Source organism: Tachyglossus aculeatus, chromosome 5, assembly GCF_015852505.1.
Source record: "Tachyglossus aculeatus isolate mTacAcu1 chromosome 5, mTacAcu1.pri, whole genome shotgun sequence".
Taxonomy (NCBI): domain Eukaryota; kingdom Metazoa; phylum Chordata; class Mammalia; order Monotremata; family Tachyglossidae; genus Tachyglossus; species Tachyglossus aculeatus.
This window is the reverse complement of record NC_052070.1, coordinates 81,328,154-81,351,263: the sequence shown is the minus strand read 5'-3', so window position 1 is coordinate 81,351,263 and position 23,110 is coordinate 81,328,154. Positions and strand designations below refer to the sequence as shown.

Below are 23,110 nucleotides of genomic sequence, written 5' to 3'. Positions count from 1 at the left end.
TTTCACATAACTGTAGATAATAACACCATGCTTCCTATCTCACAAACCCCTAACCATGGTGTTGTTCTCGACTCATCTCTTTCATTCAACCCACATATTCAATCTGTCACCAAATCCTGTGAGGTCTACCTTCACAACATTGCTAAAATCCTCCCTTTCCTCTCCATCCATACTGCTACTACACTGTTCCAAACACTTATCCTTTCCTGCCTTGACTACTGCTGTCTCCTTGCTGACTTCCCTGTCTTCTGTCTCTCCACACTCCAGCCCATTCATCACTCCGCTGCACAGATCATTTTTCTAAAAAAGTTCAGACCATGTCTTCTCACTTCTCAAGACCCTCCAATGGTTGTCCATTCACCTGCAAATCAAACAGAAACTCCTTTCCATTGGCTTTAAAAAAACTCAGTCAGCTCACCCCCGCCTACCTCACCTCACTGATTTCCTATCACAGTCCAGCCTGCACATTTTGCACCTCTAGCTCCAGATTACTCACTGTGACCCAATCTCATTTATCTCGTCGCCGACCCATTTCCCATGTCCTCCTCCTACCCTGGAACTCCCTCCCCCTTCATATATACCAGACCACCACTCTTCCCACCTTTAAAGCCTTATTAAGGTCATGTCTCTCCAAGACGTCTTCCCCAGTTAAGCCCTCTTTTCCTGGTTTCCCTCGCCCTTCTGTTTCCCTATATACTTGAATCATCCTTTCACTTTTAGGTAACCTAGGGTTTATCTGTCAACCTTATAGCACTTATGTACAAATCTATAAATTACATATTATAAATTATTTATTTTTACTAATGTCTGTCTCCCCTTCTAGACTGTAATCTTGTTGTAGACAGGAAACTTGCCTACCAACTCTGTTGTATTGTTCTCTCCCAAGCGCTTAGTACAGTGCTCTACCCAAGGTAAGAAGGTCATGGGTTCTAAATCCAGCTCCACCACTTCTCTGCTGTGTAACCTTGGGCAAGCCATTTACCTTCTCTGTGCCTCAGTTACCTCATCTGTAAAAAATAAGGATTAAGAGTGTGAGCCCAAAGTGGGACAGGACTATGTCCTGATTAACTTGTATCTACCCCAGCGCTTGGAACAGTGCTTGGCACATAGTAAGTGCTTAACAAGTACCATAATAATAATAACAATTATTATTAATTATTAGTAAGCACTCAATAAATACCACTGATAATAACAATGATGATGATACTGATGTGAGTGATGATGGACCAGACTTGACTCCTGTAGAACTCAGTGGTGTTCTGTTTCCCTGAGTTGGCCTTCAGACAGAAACACAAAGAAGCTATACTAACTCCTGCCTTCTCATGGCACATTCCTGCTGAGAAACTCTCTTGCCTTCCAAACATTCAGACTGAGCATGAAGTGGATAACTAGGAGCACACCCATTTTCAAATTTGGTACCTGTTTTGATGACCTGGTGCCAGTATTGAGCCTATTTTGACAGGATTTAGGAGGAAGTCCATGAAAAATAAGCATTTGGGGAGCCAGGGAGACATTGGGTCTCATACCTTCGACTCTGAAATCTCTGGAGGACATTTTTCTTCTGAAACCTACAGTGTATCTAGATTTTTCAGATCTACAAATATGGGTTTATGTTAGCTCAATTCACCCTTCCCAAGTTAAAGCTCTATAAACTAGTACTAAGATACCCCCAGAACCCTAAAGGGGGACATATAGTTAAGCAAAGGGAGAAAACCCAGATGAGGGTAATTAAAAGTGCTTGAGTGATGTCTTCAGCATAGAAAGGAAGAGGAAAAAAAAACCTGTTCTAAAAATGGACCAAACCACAGGAAACGCTTAGATGTGTAGCATTTCTCTCATTTTCTTTCTTTCTTTCTTCCTTTCTTCTTTCTTTCTTCCTTTCTTTTTTCTTTCTTTCTCTTTTCTGTCTTTCTTATTTTGCTACCAAAAGGATGACTTAACTGCAGTCTAAAGTAATAGAAGATCAGGTCTGTTTAAATCTTCAGAAGAGAAAATTGTCCCCAAAAGGACTCTTACTTAGCAGGATCACGTGGGTGGGTGGGGAAAAAAAAAAACTTCTGAACTTAATCAGTTTCAAGAGGACTGTTTTTGAAGCAGGAACTCTTCTCCAGTCTCCTGAGACTGCTGGACCAAAATCTAGACTTTTCGCAGCAACTGGATAATCTCCCACCCTTTGACCAGGACAGGGAGCCTTTTCCATTTGTCTTGTCCAAGATAATCTGTTTTTTCAGAAAACCGTTTGTTTTGCAAGAACCAGAGAAGAGGTAAGTGTCACGTCTACATGGACATCTGCTGGTCTCAAATGGATTCCCTTCTATCTGCCTCCCAAATGACAAGGTGGCACGCTCTTTAGAAAAATATCCATGGTTGCTAAGATTTAAGAAAAAGAGTTGGAGGAGGGGAAGGAGTATTCCCATTTAATCCCAAATGGATCCGAGCCATTGCAGGCCATTCCACAAGCTTGCTTCCTCTTCCCTGCCCCCTCCCACACTCCTCCTTCTCCCACTTCCAGAGAGGTGGCAGAGATTCTTAAATTTGAAATTATTTCTGGAGAAGAGGAGGGGAGGAGCGGAGGGTGGAGAGAAGCACCGTTCTCCCCAGCTAGGCAGTTGGGATTCAGTACAGTATCTTGTCTAGGGAAACTGCCTAGGATAGGTAGGTACTACGGGAAGAGGACTTGTTGGAAATTCTTACTGTTACTACTTGCCGAGGACCAAGTTCTGGCCCCAAAATATGACTGCAGTTTAGCCCCTGCCTTCAAGGAACCTTCCGTTGAAAGGAGCCGAATCAGATGTGTTCAAAAGATGAATGCTGCCACCCTTCCGCATTCCCCCACCACTCCACCAAAATGTTTTTCCTATATTTTGCTGGGTTTTTTTCCTTTTTCATTCTTTGTTCTCTTGTTGGAGAGAAAAAAGCAAAAGGAGAACAAATGGAAAAGGAAGTGGCGGGTGATAGAGACCAAGGGTTAAGGTGGAGAGGGAGTGAAGGGAAGACGGAAGAAATATAGGGGAGTGGGCAGAGCTGTACTGGACTAGGGAGACATTGGGAAGAACCCAGTGGGTTGGTGTTAACTGATTTGGATTCCAACCAGCTTACAGAAATTCCTTTAGGTGCTTTAGCTGACTGCAGGCAGCAAGGTGAAAATAAAAAAAAACTTTGGCTCCTAAAGCCCTCTCATGATGCTGCTCTCAGGCATTCTTTTTATGCACCCTATTGTGTGCAGAGTACTATACTACGAGCTTGGGAGAGTACAACAAAACAGAGTTGGTAGACACATTCCCTGCCCACAATGAGCCCAGTAATGTTCCTATCCATCAATCAGTCAATCAGTCACACTTATTATGTGCTTAATGTGTTCAGAGCACTATACTAAGCGCTTGGCAGAACACAGTATAACAGAGCTTACAGTCTAGGTGGGGAGACAGACATTAACGTAAATAAGTAAATTACAGATATGTACCTAAATGCTGTGGTGCTGATAGAGGAATAAAGGGTGCAAATCCAAGTGCAAGGGTTATGCAGAAGGGAGTGGGAGAAGAGAAAATTAGTGTTTCATCAGGGAAGGCTTCTTGAAGGTGATGTGCTTTTAATAAAGGTTTGAAGGTGGGGAGAGTGATCATCTGTCATATATGAAGAGGGAGGGTGTTCCAGGCCAAGGACAGGACATGGGTGAGGGGTTGGTTGTGAGATAGAGGAAGAAACTCAAAGTCAGTGTTTAATCAACCTGGGCAAGGTGCTTCAGTAACATACATAGCCTTAGAACTAATCTCTGTGACTTGACCACTTGGTGTAAGAAAGCAGCATGGGCCTGGGAGTGAGAAGGTCATGGATTCATTCATTCATTCAATCGTATTTATTGAGCGCTTAGTGTGTGCAGAGCACTGTACTAAGCGCTTGGGAAGTACAAGTTGGCAACATATAGAGACGGTCCCTACCCAACAGCGGGCTCACAGTCTAGAAGGGGGAGACAGACAACAAAACAAACATATTAACAAAATAAAATAAATAGAATAAATACGTACAAATAAAATAAATAAATAGAGGTTCTACTCCAGCTCCACCACTTGTCTGCTGTGTGACCTTGGGTAAGTCACTTCAGTTCTCTGTCTCAGTTACCTCATCTGTGAAATGGAGATTGAAACTGTGAGCCCAATGTGGGACAGGGACTGTGTCCACCCCAATTTGCTTGTATTCACCCCTGTGCTTAGAACAGTGCTTGGCACATAGCAAGCACTTAACAAATTATGGTATTTGTTATTATTATCATTATTAGCTCAGTCAGGGCCTTTGGGTTGAGGAACAAAACTCCCTATCCAACTCTGATTAGTTTCAGAGTTCAGAGTTCCCCTGTTTGCCATTCCATCCTCTGCAAAGACCTTACTGGGGACAGTCTTCTCTTTTGGAGGTCTTGTTTTAGCCATTATAGTCTTTGATACATTGAGATCAGCAGACAGATATGTGAAATCTATGAAAAAGGTAAAATGCATAATTTTGGAGATCCCATAAGCTACTTTCAGCAGGATTTCAAAACAATCTTTAGTTGACCTTTGAAGTTCCGAGATTTGGGTTACCTCACAAAACATGTAACATTGTGTTTATGGTGTTGGAACTCCTGCACAGGGACCCATAAAGCCCACTTGAGCAAAGAGAGAATTGGCACAGGGTGGCAGAGCAGAGATCATTAGCTTGTTGTAGGCAAAGAATGTGTCTGTTTGTTGTTATATTGTACTCTCCCAAGCATTTAGAACCGTGCTTTGCACACAGTAAGCACTAAATATGATTGAATGAAAGATCAAAAAGTCAAGGGAAAAGATTGGTCAGTGATTAATCAATCAACCAGTGATATTTAATGCATACTTACTGTGCGCAGAGCACATTACTACGTGCTTGAAAGAGTACAGTGCAATAGAGTGGCTTGACAAGATACCAACCCAAAAGGAATTTACAACCTTCACAAAAAATTATCCAGGGCCAGCTCTTCTGTGCAGATGGTTCGGAGTCAAACAGGACTTCCCAGTCCCCTGTCCATGCTATAACAGGATCCTTAGAAGAAAGTAGTTGGGGGGGGTGGGGGGGTTGGTTCAGAACCCTAGGAGCTTGGAGGGTGGACAGATGGCAGTTGAAGAGAGTGGAAATCCACTCCTAAAGAATGCTAGAGAAGCAGTGTGGACTGAGAATAGATCTGGGAGTCAGAAGACCTCTGTCACTTTGCTGTGTGACCTTAGGCAAGTCGCTTAACTTCTAGGTGCCTCAGTTATCTCACCTGTAAAATGGGGATTAAAACAGTGATCCCTATGTGGGACATGGATGATGTCCACCCTGATTAGCCCTTAGTACAGTGCGTGGCATATAGTAAGCACTTAAGAAATACCATTAAAAAAAACAATAAAACAAAAACCTTTCAGTCTCCAGCCACTATCCTCGCAATAACCAAAGACAAAACCAAAAATAACCTCCCCGCCCCCCCCGCAAAAAAAAATAGTTTAGCTCTAACTGGGAGCCGGATAAAATTTTTTAATACAGGTTTTATTTGGCCAAGCTTCGTTCATGAAAACTGTGTGGGCAGCTGACAGGGACTCCCTAAGGATGTGAGTTATGTAATTCAGTCTCCCTTTTCTTTGTATGTGAGGGAGAAGACAGCTGCAGTAATCTGCCTTAGGTGCAAAAAGGGGATTTAGGGAAACTTTTTTTAAAAAAAGGTGGTGTCGAGGGGAAACTTTGGCAGATATTAAATCCTGATTTTTACATTCAAATATAAAATACAATAACCATTCTTCTCACTATCAGCTGCCATGAATGACAGGCAAAACTATCTAGAGATATGATGAAAATACACAGGCATATTTTCATCTTCTCTTTTGCCCTTTCCAAAGCCTGGTCCCCCAGATTAGGGGAATGGGTTAAACCCCAGCGTCCTCTCCAATCTAATAGGGTTTAAAGTTGACCAGAGGAGGGGAGAGTCTAGGGATCTGTGGGAAGATGGGGTGTCCTTTGGTGCTGTGGCAGTGAGCTCTGGAGATTGCTGATGGAAGCAGGACACGAATCCCACTGGAACCCCAGGGAGAGGGCAGTGAGAGTATTCCAGCTCTGCAGTGGGCTCCAAATGGGGAAGGAGCTTGGCCTGGCTCAGCCTACCCAGGACTCCCATGGCAGACCCCTGGCACCATTCCACATATCTGTGGCATCCCTATAAGTCCCTCCAAGCCACTCTAGACTGTAAGCTTGTTTGGGGCAGGGAATGTGTTTATTTATTGTTGTATCGTACTCTCCCAAGCACTTAGTAACTGCTCTGCTTACAGTAAGCTCTCAATAAATACGATTGAATGAATGAATCAATGCACATCAGTCCATTTGAGGGAACTGCAAGCACATAGGATTGCTCTACACTCTGTCCTATTATACTAGTAAACCAACGCTGGGATATTTGAGGCCACCCAGAAAATACTATAGTTAGTTGTTTATCTGATTAGAACATCCACAGCATCATTTTGCATTAAGTTTAGGGATAAACAAATTTAACTTTTTCTTAATTGCCAACATAGTTGGAATTAAGCTGGTGTCAGCTAAATTCTCTTAGCCAACACTACACTTAATTTTAATAGAGTTTGACAGACTCGTGGAGTCGTCATACAAATTAGTGAAGATGAAGTAAAGATTCCTGAGCAAATTACCTGTCTGTTCGTGACTCATAATGAGTTTCAGTAGGGCTCAAAAGTTCAAGCTGCTGATCAGGTTTTGCACCTCCCATAATGTAGTATGAGATTAAGTGTGAATAGATGCAATGCTGACTACATTTCATGGAGGTCATACAAATGGACCAGACTGGACCGGACCGGATCAGGTACCCTAACTGAGAACAGAGTGATTTCACGTCTCGCTATCTTTTCTGGGCTCACTGCCAGTTTTTGTCCTGGACTGTAGAAATTCAGATATTAATATCGGAACAGGGCATGGAGGTGGAAGTATTTTGCAAAGACAGTGTACTGTACTAAGAGAGTGCAGAATGAAAAAACTCAAATCCAGCATATTTTTAAAATGCCGCTTGCCTGGTGACTGTAAGCTTGTTGTGGGCAGGGAGCATGAATACCAACTCTTTTGTACTCTGCTCTCCCAAGAGCCTAGTAGAGTGTCCTGCACACAGTAAGCACTCAATAAATACCATTGATGGTTAGTAACGTGCCCTAGTGGACTGGAAGTTAGTACGCCATGATTCAGTCCTTCTTTCAATTAATGGTATTTATTGAGCGCTTGTTGGGTGCAGAGCAATGTATTAAGCAGTTGGGAGAGTACAATAAAATAGAGTTGGTAGACACATTCCCTGCTCACAGGTTTACAGTCTAGAGAAAATTAACATTTGAGACTCTCGACAACTTACCCTGATGGAGCCTGTTAGAGTTCACGTTGGTGGTTGATTGGTTAGGGTGTTTCCCCTACACAGAACCTATTTGAGAGTCTAATTTTCCCCCTCCCCAACAAGTGGATTGTTCCTTGCGGGCCAGGATCACATCTACCAACTTTGTCGTACTGTCCTCTCCCAAGCACTTATTTAGTATAGTACTCTGAACACAGGAAGTGCTCAATAAATACCATTCGTTGATTAGTCTATGTCAGGCATTATGTGGGCACCGGGATAGATAGTGGACGTGATAATGATATCAAACTCAGTTCAGTCTTCCTCCTACTTTGCCCTCCCTCCTTGTCTAGACTGTAAGTGCATTGTGGGCTGGGAATGTGTTTGTTGTTATGCTGTACTCTCCCAAGTGCTTAGTATGGTGCTGGGTACACAGTAAGTACTCAATAAATATGATTGACTGACTACAGGAGTAGACTTTGGTATACGAGGAGGTTGCAGTGTAGAGGAGTTTTTCAGCCTGGCTTTTGCTACAGTCTTGCTGTGATGCCTTGCACAAGCATGAGACTTTTCTGTTCCTCAGTTCTCTCCCTGTAAAATAGGAAGAATAAACTTTGCTCCATCCTTATACAAATAGAACTGACATGTCATGCAGCTATTTTGATAGTTTATAAAGAAATGCATTGGTAGATTAAATAAAAAGCGTATAGATGAATAGATCAACTAATAGAAAGAAAATATCCTCTCTAGGGAGAAATCACCTGTATTAAGTCTAATACACCCAGTGGATTGTGGGGTGTTCTTTTTAAATTGATTTCCTAATGGGCCTAAAAATGTTGAACCCAAGATAGGAATAATACCAGTTACGTATTATAAAGCTAGAACTTCCTCAGTAATGTTAACTGCTCTCTTCATGTAGATTCAATAGGCCAGGTTTAGTCATTGTCGCACGGCAGTTCTATAAATCCAGAAACCCAAAATGCTTGAATCTCAGGTTGTTGAAAGAGGTGTCATTTCTGCATTGATGAATAGCTATCATTTGATTATTAAGAGGGAGTTACTGCAAGAGGAGGGTTATGATTCAGTTCAAGAGAAGAGAATACAATTTCTAATAAATCTGATGGAACTTCTGAGTCAGGCTTTTTTTTTTTTTGGCTAGAACTTCCTTTGGGTAGCCTAGTTCCCTTATTGTTTACATACCTAAGTGTCCCTTTCTCTCATGCTCCAGTACCAGGATTTCTTTGCCTCCTCTTCAGACCCTTGCTACCTTAAAGAAATAAATGTCAATGTTTCCTCTAATCTTAATTGCATGTTTTTAGATGGTATTTGTTAGACACGTATTATGTGTCACGTACTGTATTAAGTGCTGGGGTAAATACAAGATAATCAGGTTGGACCTCACATGGACCTCACAGTCTTAATCCCCATTTTACAGGAGGTAAATGAGGGACAGAGAAGTTAAGTAACTTGCCCAAAGTTATACAACAGACAAGTGGTGGAGCTGGGATTAGAACCCAGGTCCTCTGACTCCTAGGCCCCTGTGTTCTTTCCACTAGGCCACACTATTCCTTCCCTAGGGTCCTCTGATACCTCAGTTTCTGATCCTTCTCCCAGTAGCCATTTGGAGCCCAGCATTGCAGAGGCAAATAGCGGTCAAGTGTATTGAGTCCTGCGGTAGGTTTGAAGACTCCTGGATTCAGGCACTGCCTTTGTTACTGTTTTGCTGTGTGACTTTGAGCATGCAAGAGACTTTTCTGTGCCTCAGTTCTCCATCGTAAAATGGCAAGAGTAAACCCTGCTCCCTCTGTACTACACTCAAACAAGGTGAAACAATTGAGGTTGAATAGTTGAGAATGAATGAGACCTTGTCTATGACTCTCTGGGAGTATTTTCTAAAAAAGACTGAAAAAAACAAGATTCATCATCCCATATTAGATGTAACTTTATGACATAAGCATCTCTGGGTATAGAAAAATGAATTTCCTAGATAGAGTCCATTTGATCGGTTGCTGAATGGCATACTATGTTGTCAAATAGTCAAAGACCAAAAAAACCAAACCAAAACAAGAAAACACCATAAACTCCTTTTTGCAAAATTGAAAAATTCAAAGATATATCAAAGCAAATGAATAACTCCAGGAAATAGGACTGGAGTATAGGCTTCCTGTGCAAGCTTTTTGGGGTGAGGAAGAATTCTTGGACTTCCTGGGATAGTTCCTACAAAAAGAAATTCTGTTCTCCCCAGTGCTCAGCACAGTGCTTGGCACATAATGAGAATTATCTATAGATAATAAACAGCATCCTTATTTTCCAAATGCTAAAGTCCTTTCTGGATGAAAGAGAAGCAGCATGGCCTAGTGGATAGAGCACGGGCCCAGGAGTCAGAAAGGCTTGGGTTCTAATCCCAGCTCTACCACTTGTCTTCTGTGTGACCTTGGGCAAGTCACTTAGCTTTGCCGGGTCTCAGTTACCTCAGCTGTGAAATGGGGATTAAGACTGTGAGTCCCATGTAGGACATGGACTGTGTCCAAATTGATTATCTTGTATCTACCCTAACGCTGAGAACAGTGGTTGGCACAGAGTAAGCTGCTAATAAATGCCGTTAAAGAAAAAAATAGGCAAGGAGGGAAACACATATTCACTTTCAAGCCACTAGGGTTCCACTGGGTGTAGTGCATGCACCTTATCAAATATACCTTATCAGATCAAGAGGGTTAGGGTGAGGGTGTGTGGCTGGCACTCAAGAGAAGGGAATAGCCACCCACCCACCCAATCTCACCCTTACAGCAACCCCATCTCTGTTCCCTTTAGGAGTGTTCTGTGTGGAGAGAGGGAAATATTGAAACTCAACCTTCTAGCAGACTGTAAACTTGCCCTCCTAGATTGTATGCTCCTTGAGGGCAAGGATCGTGTTTACCTGCTCCATTGCACTTTCCCATGTGCAAACTCTGCACACACTACGTGCTCAATAAATACCGTACTTGATTGATTGATCTGTTAGAAGTGGGAGTGGGTGTGGGAGAAGGCAAGTGAGGTAGGCTGATGGGTGATTTTAGGCAAGAAGTGGAATAAATAAAGCCAGAAAGACCCCCAGGTGAATCCTTTCTGCCTTCATGCAGAAAATGCTGCGTGAAATTTTGAGAATGATAAATCTTTATTTGAAGCAAAAGAATCATAGCGTTTGTTGTGTCAAATTTGCCCTGTGGCTAAAACTTTTTGTCCTGTGTTTTTTTTCTTTCAGTCAAACAAAACATTTTTCCATAAAACAAGTAAATATTTGCAAACCTTATCAATTCGTTGCGTTTTCCTGCAATAGAAATTCTAAACATGGAAAAGGAGATCAGTTCATTCAGAAAAACCTTTTTTTTTTTGGTGGAGTAGGGAGATGAAGAGGGTGAGAAGGGAGGGAGGAAAGGAGAGAGGGAGTGAGAGAGAGAGAAAAAGAAGAATTGGGAATTACATGTCTTTTGCAAATGGATGATTTTGGAGTGTGGGGTGATTTCAAGGCTCTCCATCACCTCGCCCCCTCCTACCTCACCTCCCTTCTCTCCTTCTACAGCCAACCCCGCACCCTCTGCTCCTCTACTGCTAATCTCCTCACCGTGCCTCGTTCTCGACTGTCCCGCCATCGACCCCCGGCCCACGTCATCCCCCGGGCCTGGAATGCCCTCCCTCTGCCCATCCACCAAGTTAGCTCTCTTCCTCCCTTCAAGGCCCTACTGAGAGCTCACCTCTTCCAGAAGGCCTTCCCAGACTGAGCCACTTCCTTCCTCTCCCTCTCGTCCCCCTCTCCATCCCACTCATCTTACCTCCTTCCCTTCCCCACAGCACCTGTATATATGTACATATGTTTGTACATATTTATTACTCTATTTATTTATTTATTTATTTTACTTGTACAGATCTATTCTATTTATTATATTTTGTTAGTATGTTTGGTTTTGTTCTCTGTCTCCCCCTTTTAGGCTGTGAGCCCACTGTTGGGTAGGGACTGTCTCTATATGTTGCCAACTTGTACTTCCCAAGCGCTTAGTACAGTGCTCTGCACACAGGAAGCGCTCAGTAAATAGGATTGATTGATTGATTGGCAACTTCCACTCCAGCTAGAAGATAAAGCTCTTACTTTCCCACCCTCCCAGCTGCAGGCCTTTGCCCAGACTATCCTCTATCTCTCTGATCCTTGTCACAACTTCCCTGTTCTTTTTTGCCAAAACTTGGCCCTTTGAATCATTTAATTGTCAAATAAAATCTCATTTCCCCATGAAGTCTTCCTGGGTTGATCAGATGACCCCAAACCATATAGATACACACCCTAAAATAGATAAATTTCAGCATCAGAAGCATCATCGTTGAACTGAAAGGACAGCTCTGTGTTTTAGTATATTTCACTTGCTTCTACATAACCCCCTCTGCCTCTTCCCACTCTAGGTACACAGGTGAAAATGTTTATTATATCTGTGGCTAAGCTTATGTGCCCTTAGTTATTTATATACCTAGTGTAGAAGTTCGTGTCTACCAGTTCTGTTGATGGTACCTTTTTTTTTTTTTTTCGATTATGCCTTCCCCATTGCATTATAAACCCTAATCCAGTAGAAAAAGAAGCAGTGTTCCCAAGTGGATAGAGAATGAGCCTGGGAGTCAGAAGGACTTGGGTTCTACTTCCAGGTCTATCACATGTCTGTACAGCCCTAGACTAAGCCTTGTTATGGGCAGGGAACATTCCTGCTAACTCTGTTGTATTGTACTCTCCCAAGTGCTTAGTACCATGCTCTGCACATAGTAAGCGATCAGTAAATACCATTGATTGTCTGCTGTGTGACTTTGAACAAGTCACTTAACCTCTCTGTGCTTCAGTTACCTCATCTGTAAAATGGTGATTAAAACTATGAACACCATGTGGGACATGGATTGGGTCCAACCCGATTAGCTTGTATCTACGCAGTGCTTAGTACAGGGCCTGGTTGAGGCATAGTAAGCATTTAACAAATACTTAAAAAAAATCCCCACTCTGGAAATCAGAAGATGTGTGTTCTAGTCCTGCCTCTTTCTTCTGGAATTATGCTATGAATGAGGAAGGGTTTCTGACTTGTGAGGTTTACAGGTCCAGCAGGGATCCTGAAAAATAGCTAGTTAATGTGGAGGACCAAGGTCTCAGCAGCCACCAAGGCAAACTCCATGCCAGATGGATCACAGGGCTACAATATGCCTTCACTTAATCAATCAATAGTATTGAGTGCTTACTCTGTGTTCCATGCAACTATATTAAGTGTTTGAGAGAGTACAGTTCAGTAGAGCTGGTAAACACCATCCCTACTGACAGGAAGCTGACTTTCTGGCATTACTTTATGCTGTAGTCATTTGGGCTGTAATGGGTCCAGCCCATGAAATACCTTGGCATGCGCTGCACCTTATGCTGTCCTCCTACCTGCCCATGGCCCTCCAGGCTCCGGTGGGTATGAGAAGTGGCATGGCATAGTGGCTAGAGCACGGGCCTGGGAGTTAGAAGGTCACGGGTTCTAATCTGTCTCCATCACTTGTCTGGTGAATGACCTTGGGCAAGTTACTTTAATTCTCTGTGCCTCAGTTATTTTATCTATAAAATGGGATTGAGACTGCGAGCCCCACTTGGGACATCTGGCTTCCATCCCCTACACTCCACCGAAACTGCCCTCTCGAAGGTCATCAGTGACCTCCTTCTTGCCAAATCCAATGGCTCATACTCTATCCTAATCCTCCTCAACCTCTCAGCTGCCTTCGACACTGTGGACCACTCCCTTCTCCTCAACACGCTATCCAACCTTGGCTTCACTGACTCCGTCCTCTCCTGGTTCTCCTCTTATCTCTCCGGCCGTTCATTCTCAGTCTTCTTTGCGGGCTCCTCCTCCCCCTTCCATCCCTTACTGTAGGGGTTCCTCAAAGGTCAGTTCTTGGTCCCCTTCTGTTCTCTATCTACACTCACTCCCTTGGTGAACTCGTTTGCTCCCAATGTTTCAACTATCATCTCGACGCTGATAACACCCAAATCTACATCTCTGCCCCTGCTCTCGCTCCCTCCCTTCAGGCTCGTATCTCCTCCTGCCTTCAGGACATCGCCATCTGGATGTCTGCCCACCATCTAAAACTCAACGTGTCCAAGACTGAACTCCTTATCTTACCTCCCATACCCTGCCCTCTCCCTGCCTTTCCTGTCACAGTAGACGGCACTACCACCCTTCCCGTCTCACAAGCCCGCAATCTTGGTGTCATCCTCGACTCTGCTCTCTCGTTCACCCCTCACATCCGATCCGTCACCAAAACCTGCTGCTGTCACCTCCACAACATCGCCAAGATCTGCACTTTTCTCTCCATCCAAACCGCTACCCTGCTGGTTCAATCTCTCATCGTATCCCGACTGTATCCCGACTGGATTACTGCATCAGCCTCCTCTCTGATCTCCCATCCTCCTGTCTCTCCCCACTTCAGTCTATACTTCACTCTGCTGCCCGGATCATCTTTGTGCAGAAACGCTCTGGGCATGTTACTCCTCTCCTCAAAAATCTCCAGTGGCTGCCTATCAACCTACGCATCAGGCAAAAACTCCTCACTCTCGGCTTCAAGGCTCTGCATCACCTTGCCCCCTCCTACCTCACCTCCCTTCTCTCCTTCTCCAGCTCAGCCCGCACCCCCCGCTCCTATGCCGCTAACCTCCTCACTGTACCTCGTTCTCGCCTGTCCCGTCGTCGACCTCCGGCCCACGTCCTTCCCCTGACCCAGAATGCCCTCCCTGCACACATCCGCCAAGCTAGCTCTCTTCCTCCCTTCAAAGCCCTACTGAGAGCTCACCTCCTCCAAGAGGCCTTCCCAGATTGAGCCCCCTTTTTCCTCTCCTCCTCCCCATCCACCCCGCCCTACCTCCTTCCCCTCCCCACAACACTTGTTTTTTATATCTGTATAGATTTATTACTCTATTTATTTTACTTGTACATATTTACTATTCTATTTTGTTATATAGCTTTAATTCTATTTGTTCTGACTACTTTGACACCTGTCTACCTGTTTTGTTTTGTTGTCTGTCTCCCCCTTCTAGACTGGGAGCCCACTGTTGGGTAGGGACCGTCTCTATATGTTGCCGACTTGTACTTCCCAAGTGCTTAGTACAGTGCTCTGCACACAGTAAGTGCTCAATAAATACGATTGAATGAACGAATGAATGACAGGGACTGAGTCCAACCCAATTTGCTTGTATCCACCCCAGTGCTTAGTATAGTGCCTGGCACATAGTAAGTGCTTAACAAATGCCATAATTATTATTATGAGGGATTATGCCTGGTGCAGCGCAGGTCGTCTGCACTGCCGCCAGGGCCGAAGCTGGTGGTCTGCTGGGGGAGGGAGGCCGGAGGGGTCTGGCAGTGTCTTCTCACAGTTCCAATGCATGCTCTGTGCACTTAATTCCTTCATTCAGTGGTATTTATTGAGCACTTACTGTATGCAAAAGAGAGTATGATATAACAACAGACCCATTCCCTGCCCACAACAAGCTCGCAGTCTAGAGGGGGAGGCAGACATTAATATAAATAGATAGATAAATAGAAAAATAAAGTACAGATCTATAGAGATATATACATATGTGCTTTGGGGATGGGTGGGAGGATGAATGAAGGATCAAGTCAGAAGGGTGCAGAAGGGAGTGGGAGAAGAGGAGAGGTTTAGTCAGGGAAGGCTTCTTGGAGGAGGTGTGCACTTGGGGCTAGGCAAGAGAAGCAGCATGGCTTAGTGGAAAGAGAAGGGGCTGGGGAGTCAGAGGGCCTGGGTTCTAATCCTGACTCAGCCACTCGTCTGCTGTGTGACCTTTGGGCAAGCCACTTCATTTCTCTGTGCCTCAGTTACCTCATTTGTAAAAAATAAGGATTAAGAGTGTGAGCCCGAAGTGGGACAATCCAATTACCTTATATCTACCCCCGCGCTTAGAACAGTCCTTGGCACATAGTAAGCGCTTAACTACCATCATTATTATTATTATTAGGCACACAGCAGGGGAGGGGGGATAGAGGCGTGGCAACCCCCCGGGCTTGAAGACACTGGAGGGCTGGACTTGGGGAGGGGGACGAGAAGCACTGGCGGCCGGAGTTTTCTCCCCCGTTTAAGGGGCTGGGCGGGGGCACCGGGGTCTTAGGTTTGACGGCAGAGCGCGGGGGAGAGGAGAGGGAAGGACCACCCCCTCGGGGAGGCAGCGCCCTAGCGTGGCTCAGTGGAAAGAGCCCGGGCTTGGGAGTCAAAGGTCATGGGTTCTAATCCCGGCCTCGCCACTTGTCAGATGGGTGACTTTGGGTAAGTCACTTAACTTGTCTGTGCCTCAGTTCCCTCATCTGTAAAACGGGGATTAAGACTGTGAGCCCCATGTAAACAATGATGGTATTTGTTAAACGCTTACAATATGCCAAGCACTGTTCCAAGCGCTGGGGTCGGTACAAGGTAATGAGGTTGTCCCACGTGGGTCTCGCAGTCTTAATCCCCATTTTACAGATAGGGTCACTGAGGTCCGGAGCAGCGAAGTGACTTGCCCAAGGTCACCCAGCAGATGAGTGGCGGCGTCGGGATTTGAACCCACGTCCTCTGACTGCCAAGCCCGGGCTCTTTGCCACTAAGCGACGCTGCTCCTCGCCGTCCCCCCTTGCTCCTCGACCTCCTCCTCCCCGCCGTCCTCCCCGCTGCTCCTTCTCGTCCTCCTCCTCCCCGCCGTCCTCCCTGCTGCTCCTTCTCGTCCCTGTCCTCCCCGCTGCTCCTTCTCGTCCTCCTCCTCCCCGCAGTCCTCCCAGCCGCTCCTCCTCGTCCCCCCACCGTCCTCCCCGCTGCTCCTCGTCCTCCTCCTCCCCGCCGTCCCCCTTGCTGCTCCTTCTCGTCCCTGTCCTCCCCGCTGCTCCTTCTCGCCCTCCTCCGCCCCGCAGTCCTCCCTGCTTCTCCTTCTCGTCTTCCTCCTCCCCGAGATCCTCCCAGCTGCTCCTCCTCCCCCTCCTCCTCCCCGCAGTCCTCCCTGGTGCTCCTCCTGATCATCATCATCAATCGTATTTATTGAGCGCTTACTATGTGCAGAGCACTGTACTAAGCGCTTGGGAAGTACAAATTGGCAACATAGAGAGACAGTCCCTACCCACTCCTCCCCCTCCTCCTCCCCGCAGTCCTCCCTGCTGCTCTTCTAAGTCCTCCTCCCCGCCGTCCTCCCTGCTGCTCCTCCTCGTCATCCTCCTCCGTGCAGTCCTCCGTGCTGCTCCCCTTCGTCCTCATTCTCCTCCTCCCTGCAGTCCTCCCTGCTGCTCCTCCTCGTCCTCCTCCTCCCTGCGATCCTCCCTGCTGCTCCTCCTCGTATTCGTCCCCCTCCTCCCCGCCGTCCTCCCAGCTGCTCCTTCTCCTCCTCCTCCCCGCAGTCCTCCCAGCTGCTCCCCGTCCTCCTCCTCCCCGCAGCCCTCCTCGCTGCCCCTCCCCGCCCCCCCCCCCTCTGGGCCACGCTCGGAGCTTTGTACTCACATCCGGGGTTGGGTTTTTGCTTTGATACGAAACGTAATTAACCCGGAAAAAAAGAAGCGAGAGACAAGAGAGAAAGAGAGAGGGAGGCCGAGGGGGGTGGGAGGGGGTAGGGGAGGGGAGGGGGAAGACGAGGAGGGGGAGGGGAGAAAGGAAAGGGAGGGAGGGGACAGCGACAGAGACAGACAGAGACCGACAGAGACAGCCACGGACGGAGAGATCGGACAAAAGAGCGAGGCCCGGAGGACGGAGGGTCAGCCCCATGTAACGCCGCCGGACCCCCCCTCTAAGGCGGGGTAAGTGTGGGGGAGGGGGCGGAGGAGAAACGGGGGGCTTCGGTGGTCCAGCGATGCCGGGGGTCGAGAGGTCGCCGATGGCTCTGCAAGAGGTCACTCCCTCCCTCCCCCCCTTCCCCGGGGTCTCCTGCAGCCACAGGTGTCCCGAGAGGTTGGGGGGGGGTCTCCCCAATTTCCCCACCCCCCTGCGCCCCGCCGGCCCGAGCGACACCCCCTTTTCATTCATTCCAGCGTCTTTATCGAGCGCTTACTGCGTGCAGAGCACTGGACTAAGCGCTCGGCAAGTACAAGTGGGCAACAGAGACGGTCCCTACCCGACAACAGGCCCACGCGAGGGCCTTCCCCCCCTGCCCCCCGATGGGGGTAACAACTGTCAGCCGTGTGACTTTGGGCAAGTCACTTCGCTGGGCCTCAGTGACCTCATCTGTGAAATGGGGATGAAGACTGCGAGCCCTCCATGGGACAACCTGATCACCTTGTAACCTCCCCAGCACTTAGAACAGTGCTTTGCACATAGTAAGCGCTTAATAAATGCCATTATTATTATTATTACCGACCAGGGCGGGGTGGCTTCCCCGTGACCCTGGGGAAAGGGGAGGGGGCGATCGGGGGAACAGCGTCTCCTTACTTTTGCAGATGCAAAAACTTCCCGGGGGCTTCTGCCGGGGGGCTGCTGCGCCGGCATCCCGAGGCGACCAAGCCTTTAGTCAGGGAAGGCTTCTTGGAGGAGGTGTGCACTTGGGACTAGGCAAGAGAAGCAGCATGGCTTAGTGGAAAGAGAAGGGGCTGGGGAGTCAGAGGGCGTGGGTTCTAATCCTGACAGCCACTCGTCTGCTGTGTGACCTTTGGGCAAGCCACTTTACTTCTCTGTGCCTCAGTTACCTCATTTGTAAAAAATAAGGATGAAGAGTGTGAGCCTGGTGGGGGTCCTCCTACTGCGCCTGGGGACACCAGGTGTCTTTCCCCCAAGAGGACCCCCCAACACTCCCTTTCCTCTTCGAGTTCCAGAGACCCTGAACCTGGAGGCTCCTTTCAACACGGGTTTAGGAGCCAGAGGACGTGGGTTCTAATCCTAGCTCTTGTCTGCTATGTGACCTTGGGCAAGTCACTTAACTTCTCCGTGCCTAACTTACCTCATCTGTAAAATGGCGGTTGAGACTGTGAGCCCCTTGTAAGGCAAGCTTACCTTGTATCCACTCCAGTGCTGAGAACACTGCTTGGCACATAATAAGCACTTAACAAATACTACTATTATTATCATTTTCCAATCAGGATATTCCCCTCTAGACTGTGGGCTCGTTGTGGGCTGGGAATGTGCCTCCCAACTTTGTTGTAGCACCCTCTCCCAAGCGCTTAGCACAGTGCTGTGCACACAGTAAGCGCTCAGTAAATGCGATTGACTGATAGAGGTGGTTGAGGAATGGTCCCCGGGGACCCCCAGGGCACCTGTTTCTCCAGAAACACTCACCACTAAACCCCTTCCACTGTTCTGGGCCACTCAGATCCTCTTCTTTAACTTAAATCTCTCACTCTCCAGTGCCCACCTCTTCCTCCCCACCCCAGTCCCACTTTACCTGGAATATAGGAGAGCAAGATTTCCATCAACTTGGAGCCCAGGCCGAGGACAAAGCATCCAACACAAGGGAGAGCAGGAGGCTCGGACAGGGGTAAGGTAGAGGGACAGATTAGGCTGGCGATTGTTTTTGATGGTACTTGTTAAGTGCCTACTATGAGTCAAACACTTTTCTCAGTGTTGGGATAGATACAAATTAAGTATATTTTTCCCTGCCCCACATAGGGCTCACAGTCTAGGTAAGTCGGCGATGCCCTTGCCCTTCCCCCATTTATCACAAAGGCCTCTAATTGACTCGACTGTGTCCCTGGAAGGAATCTCAGCTGTAGCCAAGGGAGAAAGTCTCAGGAGTTACAAGTACCCTGTCACAATAATAAGAATAATTCTGTATTTGTAAAACGGTTACTATGAGCCAAGCACTGTACTAAGGGCTGAGGTAGGTATATGATGGTCAGGTCAGACATAGTCCTTTTCCCTGATGGGGCCCACAGTCTACATAGGTGGGAGAACAGGTATGAGGATACCGAGGCACAGAGAAGCTGTCATCACCCAGAAGGCAAGAGCTAAGATTAGAACCCAGTTCCTCTGATTCTCAGGGCTGTGCTCTCTGCATCAGGCCTCACTGCTTCCCCTTATTACTGTGCCCTTCCCCCCACTTCATGGGGCTGGGTTTCCTTCCTGATGGATTTTGGGTGCAAGAACCCCATTCTGGGCTTGGCATAGGGCTTGGCGGGTACATTCTCAGGAGACAGTGTCTCCTGGGCCTGGGAATCTAGTAATGTGGATTTGGGGCTCAATACTTATGGGAGGCTTAATATCAATTAATAGCATTTATTGAATGCCTGCTGGGTTCGGGGCACTGGGCTGGGTGTTTAGGCACCTAGAGAAGAAGCCCTTCTGAAATGATATCTCCCAGGAGGGGATTAATTTCTATCCTTCATATCCCACATCAACACTTTTGTCCCACCTAAGCACTTTAAGTATTCAGAACCTCCAATAGCACTTATTTACCTAGCCTGTATACTCTATTTCTTCCTCTTATCTGTTGTTTATTTAAAAATATGTCTCCCCTTCTGTATACTGCAAACTCCTTGAGGCCAGGGATCATTTATTGTATTATTTCAAGTGTATAGAATACTGTTCTGCACAGGAGGTGCAGAGCACTGATATATACTAAATATAATAAATGTAAACATGTATTTATTATAAATAATATTATGTATTCGGATATATATAAATATAACAAATATTGGTTGAAGTGTTAGACTATTCAATCCCCTTCTGAAGGTTGCCACCTTCTGTCTCCTAGTCTCCTTTTTTCCTCCGAAAAGTGGGGTTTGCCCACTAAGATCCTAGAATAAAATGCCATAGATAAATGATTAGCCTTATTACAAAATTACATCATCATCATGAAAAGTAACATCAAATAGTATTTATCACTCATCCACATGTGTGTGATTTTGTTTTGGGACTGTATTTTCCTCCCTGCTTCTGAGAGCAATTGGAACCTGAATACTTTTATTCCATACAAGTCAGCATGCATGGAACTGGGATTTTGACTCTTAGGGTAATGTTGGTCTAGATTGTTGATCCTTCTCTTTTATCGTGCCTCAAATAATCAACCTAAGCTTTCTTCTGTAAACTCGGTTGACCATTGCTTTGGAAATTGCCAGAGCTTCAAGGGTTAACCTTTTGTAAACCCTTTTTGTATTGCACTTTTTTTTCTTTGAGTAAAAGGAAGTGGAGCTTGCAAGCTGTATCATGTCACAATGGAGTGCCATGAAAATGTGGGTGGCAGATAAACTGGGGGATGCACCCCAAGGAACCCATCTGGACTCTTGTTTCAACCACAAATGTTAAGCCCCTGGAAGGCCTGTGTGACAGCAGCAACATTTTAGTGAAGTGCCTGCAACACGCATTTCATTCATTTCCTGTCACCTTCACAGGACAGACAGACAGGCAGGCACACCCCGGTCTTGAAAGGACAGGATGTTCAGGCAATTGGAGAGGCTACTAGGTTGGCAGGGTATGGATCTCTTCTTACCGATTGGGCAGCCTTTGCCAGGGTGGTGGGCAGAAAGGTCTCTGCAAGGCCTAGAATTCTGAACAGCTTGGCAGAACCTACCTGTGCATTGAACTGCTTGCTGCTTGAGTCCTGGTGTGGACTCTTGAAGGTTAATCTGCATGAGGTTTTGAGTTCCTTTCTTTCCTTCCTGTTTGTCTTGGTGACTTATATGGGGAGCATGAACCAGCCAGCCTTAAAATGGGAGGAACCAAACTGGGGGCATCCAACAATGGTGGGTGCAAACCCGACCAAGGAGGGCTCTCCCCGAACCAAGAGCTCTGAAGACCAGGTAGGGTCTTAGGACCCATGTTGGACGGACGGACACACACACACACACACACACACACACACACACACACACACACACACCACCCACCCACCCACCCAAGAATGCAGCGGCTGTTGCAGTGGCCCTATAATTGGAATAGTTTACAAGGCCTGATTTGCATATTCTGAATCATTCGTTGCGCTTTTCTGAATTTAGACTGAGGCCTTTCCAATTTTCAGGACCATTTCACTTGTCTTTGGTTTGCAGAGAGCAATATCTCTGCCTCAGTCCCAGGTTGAAGCTCTCTTGTAGGAGCAGCCCACGTTTCCCCGGATGAAATGTTTGTTTGGGATTGGAGATCGCTGCAATCGCAGCAGAGCTTCTGACTCTGCAAAGGAGAGCAGGAGGCTTTCAGTCTGCCATGTGCTTTTCCGCAGGCAAGCGGATGGGCGGAGGTGAAAGAAAAGCAGCTTGGTCTAGTGGAAAGAGCATGACCCTGGGAGTCAAAGGACCTGGGTCCTAATCCTGGCTCCTCCACTTCTCTGCTGTGTGTGACTCTGGGCAAGTCGTTTCACTTTTTTGTACCTCATCTGTAAAAGGGTGATTCAACAGCTGTTCTCCTTCCTGCATAGATTGTGAGCTATGTGGGACAGGGATTGGGTCTGAAATCTGACTTGATCATATCTCCCCCAGTGCTTAGAACAATGCTTGACATGTAATAATTGCTTAACAAATACCACAACTGTTATTATTAGTATTATTCTGTGTCCCTCAGTTACCTCATCTGTAAAATGGGGATTAAGACTGTGTACCCTATGTGGGACATGGACTGTGTCCAACTTGAAGATTTTGTATCTACTCCAGTGCTTCATACAGTGTCTGGCACATAGTAAGTGCTTAATGCCATTAAAAATGAAAGAAGGAGGGCAGGAAATGAGATCCTCTAGATCTGACTGCTCTGCAGCTTTTGGGAAACACTAGAAGATAAAGTGCAAAACAGGCTGTCCTGAGGATCAGGTTCAAATTCTGCCAACAAATCAACTTCAGAGACTTCTGATTGTGGTTACATGGCCCATGATGTTCCCTCTTGGATGGAGCCCTGAGTGGGCATTCTCATGGCTGGTCCCCGGGGGCCGATTAGCAGGTCTGGGTCATATTAATGTATAGGAAAGTTCAACAAGATGGACCTGCAACCCCATGAAATTCTTTCCATCTTTTACCATCTTGGAGTCTAGAATTTTTACATATCTAAAATACCAAAAATAAAAAACAACAACAAGAAGAACTGTGTTTTAAAGAGTTTAATTCCAGGTGATTGTTTAGGGCATTTGTTAGCCCCAGTAATACCTCTACTGAACACAATTTATTCTATTAGTAAATTTTGGGTAAAAGGTCTGCCTTTCAGTTCAGAAACACTCGTCACGGATTTCCTTATGGTGTGCTCGGCTTGTAGTTCCCCATTAGCTACAGTTTGAGTGTATGTTCAGAGAGAGCTGGAAGCTGAAGTTCAGTACTGACCTCATCATCTCCCCAAGAAAGGACAGAGTTTTTGCCTGGCCAGGCTAGTGGGCCAGTGGTCTGTTCTGACAGTATTGTCCGTCAGTCCCTCTCACTACCCCCACCCCCTCCAACCCAGTGCTAAGGAAATGTAAAACTTAATTCAGTCAAATCAATAAATCACCTCTCCCCCTCTAGTCTAGTCTCTAGTCTAGTCTGCTGAGTTCAGTGGTCTGCACACAGTAAGTATGAGAAGAAGTGTTGGCCTAGTAGATAGAACATGGCCCTGGGAGTCAGAAGTAACTGGGTTCTAATTCTGGCTCCTCCACTTTGCTGTGTGACCTTAACTTCTCTTTGCCTCAGGTTCCCCATCGGTAAAATGGGGATTAAGACTCTGAGCCCCATGTGGGACAGGGACTGTGTCCAGCCTGATTAACTACCCCAGCACTTAGAACAGTGCCTGGCACATAGTAAGTACTTAAGAAATACCATAAAAAGTGCTCAGTAAATACCACTGATTGATTAATTAATTGAACTAAAACTATACAGGGTATGTCTG

General features: G+C 46.4%; 1 protein-coding gene across 2 annotated transcripts in view; it reads left to right on the top strand.

Moving 5' to 3' along the window:
• Positions 1-2,195: 2,195 nt before the first annotated feature.
• PLEKHA2 (pleckstrin homology domain containing A2) overlaps positions 2,196-23,110 on the top strand; it is a 70,043-nt gene continuing 49,128 nt past the window's right edge. Inside the window, exon 1 of one of the 2 annotated variants that reach the window (XM_038746869.1) lies at positions 2,196-2,264. The gene's annotated coding sequence lies outside the window, so the exon portion shown is untranslated. Of the gene's footprint in view, positions 2,265-17,027; positions 17,149-23,110 lie in introns of those variants that run through there. The other variant, XM_038746868.1, reaches the window with a different exon arrangement.